Below are 8,246 nucleotides of genomic sequence, written 5' to 3'. Positions count from 1 at the left end.
CTAAAAAAGATGGAAAGACATACTTCAAAATATGAGACTATGTAAACAGGATGACATGACATAACTATATAATGTGTTTATTAAATAGGTTGGCATGCCATAATTCACATACATTCACGGATAGAATGCCATAATTCAAAATATGATGACTGTAAACACTAAACAAGATGAGATGATATAACTATATGATGTCTTTATTAAATGGGTTGCCATGCCATAATTCAGATAGATGATGTGTATGTACTATGTAAACATGATGGCATGATATAATTCAAATATATGATTTATATAGTAAGCAAGTAAGCAGATGGCAATCCATATATGATGTAAAAACTAAGCAATGCAAGACAACATGCATGACATGGGTAATATAACCCTACCAAGTTTGAGCATAGAACTCAAGGGGAAAATAGGACTGGTCATCAGTCTCTGAATCCTCCTCTGAGGAGCTCTCTGTAACCAGCAAGATGTCTGCTTCAGCAGGTAGCATTGTCTGCTCTGAATACCTGATGTCTGCTTCAACAGGATGCACAGGAAGAGTAGTTGAATATACAAACGTTGTCACCAAATGGAACACGTAATACAAAAAAATGATAGCACGATATAATTCACATACATGATGATTGGCTAAATAGCATGGCATTGCATAATTCACATATATAATGCCTTTGCAACAAGATAGCATTGTATAATTCACATATATAATGTCTTGCAACAAGATGGCAATGCATAATTCACATATATGGTAATTAGACACTAAACAGGTGGCATTCACACAAAGCATGTCTAAACTAATCAAATGACATAGCAATGCGAGACACCATACGCACGATATGAGCAACATAACCCTGCCAAGTTAGAGCATACACCTCGGGGGGGGGGGGATAGGACTGGTCATCTGTCTCTGAATCCTCCTCTGAGGAGCTATCCGTAACCAACGAGATATGTGCTTCATCAGATAGCATAGTTTGCTCTGAAGACCTTGTTTTCACTCCAGAATTTGCCATCACCGTGTCAAATGGCTGATGCACACGAAGAGCAGTTGAATGTAATAACATTGTTGACAAATGTAATATGTAAGGAAAAAAGGATGGCCTGATATAATTTACATATAAGATGACTGGCTAAGCAGGATGGCATTGCAAAATTCACATATATGATGCCTGGCTAAACAAGATGGCGTTGCATAATTCACATAAACGATGAATAAACTAAACAGATGGCATTCGCACAAAGGATGTCTAAACTAAGCAGATGACATATTTGATGTATAAAGTAAGCAATGCAAGACACCACATGCATGATATAACCAACATCAGCATGCCAAGTTAGAGCGAAGACCTCAGGGGGTAAATAGGAGTTGTCTTCTCCTTCTGAATCCCCCTCAGAACAGATATCTTCCTCTCGATTACAATCCAAAATGCGTGGAGGGGGGGGCTGCCTTTGCGCCTACCATGGAGCAACGTCTGCATGAAATTTTATTGCCACACAAGGCTCGTCTCTTTTGCTCTACATGTTCAGTTCCATTGTTTACAATAACTTTCATGCATAGGAATAAAACGTAGTGAGATTATGTAAGGAGTGCATGCAGAAATCCAGAGTGATGGTAGCAACCTATGGATAGACCCAAAACCAATAATAGCAGGCAGATAATGGCTTCAGTCAAAAAATACAGATAATGGCTTCTTTACTGTTTGTTTCCCACCCAACATGAAACTCATAGTAGACACCGGAGATTAACCAGATAGTAGATAGATACTATTGATAGAGGCCCCGATATGTACCCCATAACCATTTAAAAACTCAAGTTTGACCATTAGTTTGGAGCTAACTCAGAGTCTAATCGGTGAACAGGACGATAAAGTAGCATGTAATATTAAGCGATGCATAACGTAAGCAGACACGAAAGAGTGCGACCTCTCTTGCGGACCCGTGTAGTCCTCGAGGTCATCTGCTCGGTTGATGATGGTAGTGCAGTTTTCATGGCTGCCAGCGGCGGGGAAGAAGATCTGAGGCGGCGAAAGACAGTCTGGAGGCCGGATCCCTGCTGTGCTGGACCCTTCTGTCATTGGAGCAGCTGAGCTGGGGTGGACGATGGCGCAGCAGGAGCAGGACAAAGCACGCAAGGTTTTCTTTGACAACTATCTGTAAGAGAAGTAATTTTGTAAGGGCTCGTTTGAATTGGAGGATTACAACAATGCAGGGATAGGAAATAGACAGGAATAGGATAGGAATGCACGTGCAAAACAGAGAATTTAAAAACATAGGATTTCTGCCAATCTGGGTGTTTGATTCACAACAATTGGAATGTCACAGGATGCAAAGAAGCATGGTGAGATTAAGTCAAACCACAAGAAAATATACGGTTATAATGCTATTATGCTACTATCTCTTAGTCTTGTGCTTCATGAATAGGAATTTGAACAGGAGGACAAGTGAAAATTAAAATTCCTACGTTTTTTCTTTCAAGGAGACACTAAAGGAACAAATCTGTGTGCTTAGTGGACAATATATGTAACATGTAGAGTTAAAAAGAGATGCAACAAGTGTACAACCCCTTTGGCGAAGCCATGTCGATCTCAGGGTGATTGGGTTGGCCGGTGAGGATGCTCCGGCTGACTTGGCTGTCGGAGGAGGGGAAGAAGATCTTAGGCGTCTGGAGATGGAGCCCGAGGTACTGCTCCGCTGTGATGGAGGGTTTCGTCGTTGGAGCAGCTCCGGTGAGTTGTACGACGCCGAGGCTGAAGTAGGACAAGAGAGGCAACGAACAACGTAACCTGAGTGGAATTCTAATAGCATCTCCAATACATGACGTAAAATACATAACCACAAAGTGCTAGATGTAAAATGCATCAGCCGCTCATCTCTGAACTTAACTGTCGAAACTGAATTTAACTGTCGAAATTGAACTTAACTGTCGAAACTGAACTTAACTGTCGAAACTGAATTTTGCTGTCGAAACTGGACGCACTAGCAAGGTGAGGCTACACGTCGGTTGACTAACTTTTTCATCTCTGGTCAGTCGATTTTGCAGTCGTTGGATACCAAATCAAGGGCCTGCGGTTCATCTTCAACCTCCACCCCCTGAGCCGGCCAAACAGCAGCCCCCCGCCGCCCGTGGTGCGCCACCCCGCCCGCCCCGAAAACACTCCCCACCGCCAGTCCACCGCCGCCCCGGCCATCCCTCTAGGCCCTCCTCCCCGTGCTGAGCTTTTTCTCCGGCGATCCCCACGCCACCGCCCCGCCAACGCCCCGCCACCGACGGCGACCACCGCCCCCATCCTGAACCCTAAGATAGATATTGGGGTACCTCTCCGGCGAGCCCCCCTCCCCGCTGCGGCTGGTTCTTCCTTCACCCCGACAGCATCGGAGTGAAGTGTAGCTAAATCGGAGCAACATCGCAAGCAAGAGCAAGAGCGAGAGCAGCAGCGCGAGCAAGAGCAATAGCAAGAGCAGACCAGGCAGGGGACCGAGAGCAAGAGCAGAGCAGCAGCGCGAGCGAGAGCTAAAGCAGTAGCAGGTCCTACTGATGTGGACGTCGCCGCCGAGGGAGCGACGCCGTGGAGGAAGTGGCCGGCGATGCCGCCGTGGATGGAGCCGCGCCGTGTCGGCTCGGGACCGAGCGCCGGCAGCACCATGAGATCGAATCAAGAAGAAAATGCGGTGATTAGTGTACGACCTCTTTGGTGGCGCCGATTAGGCTGCAGCTTCATCCAAGGAAACGGTGATGATGATGCTCTTCTAGTGGTGCAGGTGAAGACGGCGGTGCGGGAATGGAGGTGGCGCGGAAGACGAGGGGAACGTCGGGGCAGCTCCTTGGAGGTGGAGGATGGTGTGGCTAAACCGGCGGGACAATGAGATCGACGACGGATCCTCATCCGGTATGGTTGATGAGGGACGTCGAGGTGTTGCTGTGGACGATGTCGGCCGGGAAGAGGCTCCGGCTGGGTGGCGGACGGAGCAGGGTGTGGGGTTTCGTCGCGTGTTTTCGTGGCCTCGGTGTACGAATGGGTGGGCAGATGGGATGGCAGTGGGGAACCATGTCTTAGATACGCGCTTGTCCGAAATGTGGGGTAAGTTACGAAAGTACCCCCACCGATTTGAGGCGGTTCTTTCGGTTCAGGGGTACCATGGGCATTTCGCGTGTCGGGATTTCACAGGAGGTGGGAGTTTACGCGAGCGTTGTAATTTCAGAATAGCAAGGCGCGGGTTGAGATGGAGGGAGTTGTCGGAGCACAACAAGACAAAGATATATCTTAAATATTTTGGGCTAACAAGGCGCGGGTTGAAATTTCCGGACAAGCATAACGTGTACTATACCAAATCAATGCGCCCTACAAATGTCATTCAAAACTTTGAATTCATGTTATGTTCAATTAAAATATTTCGCTACGTGTATAATGCATGCAACCTACTACTCAAATGAACGTTTTAGTGCATTCCAAACGTATATACTACCGCTTCAATATGAACTAAATTTGAATTCGTTTCTCTATTTGAATAAGATCTACAATAATGATTGTTGTGAAGTCAAAGCATTTGAATTCGTTTCTCTGTTTTAATAAGATCTAGAATCATCATTATTGTCAAGTTAAACCATCGTTTGTGTATTATCTTCACATCACACCACATGATTAGTCTCGAGTTACATATGAACTATGTGTACTATATGAACTCGAACTAGATTTTTTGAATCCACTTTATTTTGATTTCAAATCACATTACATTTCTTGCTCTAGCTAGATCTTCATAATCTAAACCATGTCTCATATGTATAATGTGTTTATCACATTATGTATGGTGCCCCGCCCCATACGCCTACAAGTATTTAGATGTGAGTTGCAAACACCACACATTACCACAAATTCAAATAAAATGTGAGAATGTTCGATATATAGTATTGTTTAGATTGTTCGATATTTAGTTGTAAGCTGCAAACGCCACACATTATCACAAATTCAAATAAAATGTGAGATTGTTTGATGTATAGTATGGTTTAGATTGTTCGGCATTTAGCTGTGAGTTGCAAACACCATGCATTATCACATTATGGTATAACATGTGCACAACACGTGTATCACCGCTATATTCATGCATGCAATGTTTAAAACACTATGATCTCCTATTCAAATATATGAATCCGCTTTCATATCAAATTATGATCTTTGTTAGTATCTTACACCCACACAATCCTCTAACCTTTGTAGCTACCACTAACTTTCTCTCGTGCATGCACACGCCCTCCTCGCCCTCCCCCTCCCTCGGCATTCTATCCACCGGGCACATTCATTTTTTTCTTTAGGTCGTCCTCCCAGAGTCTCCACAACTCCTTTCCGACACACACCGATCGATAAACCGCTCCAGCGATGCCTGCCTACAACATACAAACACACCTTCAACCTCCTCCTTTATGCGTCCTTGCCTCGTGTCTCTCATACGGTCAGACACACGTGTAAACTCTCGCCCCTATTTTCATCGCTCTCTCACAACCGCACACTCCTCCCCCTATCTAGCTAGTAGTTGGGCCTCTCGCACCACCTCATAGCTCCATTCTCTCTGTCTATCCGTCTCGCTGGGCCTTATTAGCCTCTAACAAATGGACGTACACCGACCGATTTCTCGCTATACATATAGCTAGCTAGGTCCTTATAACTCGTTTTTACCCACATGTCAATCGACCTACCTCATTAGTTGTGTCTCTCCCTTCCTCCGACAGACAACAATTGATCTACTGATCTAGTTAGGTTTGCTTACCAAACACATGGTTCCCCTTCATCATCCATGGATGCGTCCCGACAGATCTATCACGCACAGGCACACACATAAACACATCCCCACTCTTATTGATAACATTGTAGATCCACCCTCAGTTTGTCTAGTAGGCCTCTCCCACCATCTTCGAGAAGCAACTCCATCACCCATCCAGCACTCTACCCCTCTCCCTCCCTCTCCTTCCCTCTCTCTCTCTCCTCTATCTCCCTCCCATCATATTTCCCGTCCTTCAGTTATGTATGGATGTCGACCGATCTCCCTCAAGACATAGCTGGGTCTCTCCTTCTCAACACATATACGAGTCATTCTACCTCTATAGTTAGGCCTCTGCCTACCCTTCCCACCACCCCTCCCCCCCACACACACCGATACATCGAGCGCTATAGTCATGTCTCCCTGCCACACACAAACTTGACGTGTGCCCTCTAACGTTCTGGTAGGCCAGTCGCCCTATATCTTTGACTTGTACACACACACAATTTCGATGGCTCTCTTCATCGATCTCGCACCCACCCACTTGATCCTCTCTTCGACTCTATCGATAGCTATGACCCCTCCCTCTCTTCTCATGGATTGCCCGACCCTCTATGTATGATATGGATAGGCCTCCATTTCACACACATTGCATGCAAAATTTTGTTTGAGATGTCATCGACACATATTCCCACAAATAATTCATGAAATCAACCCCCACCCCACCCCCACCCCAAAACAAAAAACACTCACGAACGTGGTTTGTATCTCTCACACACCCACGTAGGTGGGGAACGTGCACGAAGACAAGAGGTGCATGCACGGCGCACGTACTCCGGCCTCTTTCCCAACCACACCCGCGCGGGTACACGGTGGATCTCATTTCTGTACGAAAAAGGCAGCCCACGTGGTAATTTGGCACGTGTACTAGTTGTCCACTTGGTGGAGGGAGGATCGTCTACCACGGGTGAACAAACAAATTGCGACTTGACGTGTTATGTTAAAAAAGAGGCAAACCATGTGGGGCCTACCTTAGAGGCAAGGCTCTATACACTTGAGTACTTTTGATGTGTCCCGTCAACTCGCAGAACAAGGAGAAGCTTGCTTAGTACGCCGTCTCCCCCGCCCACGGGCGCGGTGGCTCGCAGGATGAGGTGAAGCTTGCTTACTATGCCTTACACCCGCTCCCTCGCCCATGCGCGCGGTGGCTCGCAGGACGAGGAGAAAAATCTACTCCCTCCGTTTACTCCTCGTCCCTACTACCTTGGTTATAGAGATTATATCATATTGTTTGGAATATATATGTCCTTTAGTAGATTTCAATATGAACTACTAGTACATACTCCAAACACTGATGTATATAGACGTATTTTAGAGTGTAGATTCACTCATTTTGCTCCGTATGTAACACTCTCCCTCGCCCCTCGACCCTCGCCCACATGGTGGACGTGCAACAATTCATTCGGTCTCATATAGCCAGAACGATATATACTGCACTACCATTATTGCTCGACTTTCCGAAGAGGCGAAGAGCCAATCGCAAGGTCAATATTTTGGAGATGCCAAGCACAAGGTTATAGGAGAACGAGTAGTAGGTGCCGCGTCATTTATAAATAAAGTTTTTTTTCTTCAGTGGCACGTACGCAATATGATAGGTTCATATGGAGAGAAAAGTAGTACATAGTCAGGACAAGCCAGCCTACACGGTTGCTTGCTGGGGTTGCTCTCTTCACACTCTCTCGCACAAAACACTGTAGCCACATCTCTAACATCCTGGCGGATCACGTCCGCTAGGGGAAGGGGTGGATGCTTAGTGTAGATGTGGTGGCCGTCGCCGACGGTGAAAACCCACTGTCGGCACGTCCCGATCAGGGGTCCCCGCCGTTCTCTCCCTCAAAGCCGGTGAGGTTGCCTTCGTCCCTTGCTCACTGCCGCGACTTGGGCAGTTGCCGCCTCCCACCGCCCTCCTCAAGGTTGAGCTACGTCCCTCAGGCACAACTCCCTTTACAGTCGGCTTGCACCACTGCTCCAGCTGCCCACATCACTCCCTGTGGATATTTCTCTACTTCTTTGCCCCACACATACCTCTATTGGCTTCTACATACTGTATTTGTGATGAGTTTATGTCTCATCAACTAGTCCCAGTAATCTTATTCTAATCACGCTTGTTTAATTTCTTTGCCACGGGGATGCTCATCTCGATTTTGGTGAAACTGCACAAAATGATCCGATGGTCAAAAGGTTGCAAACTTCATTTATTAGGAAGCTCGAACGTTGCCAGCAAATTGAATCCTGGTCAGGGTTCACGGTTCAAGGGCTAGGGACTGCATGGATTGTTTTTTTCTTTAGCTGCCTCTGTTCCAAAATAAGTGTCAACTTTAGTAGTAGTACAACTTTGTACTAAAGTTTGCACAAAGTTGAGAAACTTATTTTGGAATGGAGGGAGTACATATTTGCTATGATCTGTCAATCATTGAGATGCAATAGCATGCATGTTAGTC

Source organism: Triticum urartu, chromosome 6 (genome assembly GCF_003073215.2).
Source record: "Triticum urartu cultivar G1812 chromosome 6, Tu2.1, whole genome shotgun sequence".
Classification (NCBI taxonomy): domain Eukaryota; kingdom Viridiplantae; phylum Streptophyta; class Magnoliopsida; order Poales; family Poaceae; genus Triticum; species Triticum urartu.
Note: the sequence above shows the minus strand (reverse complement) of the source record.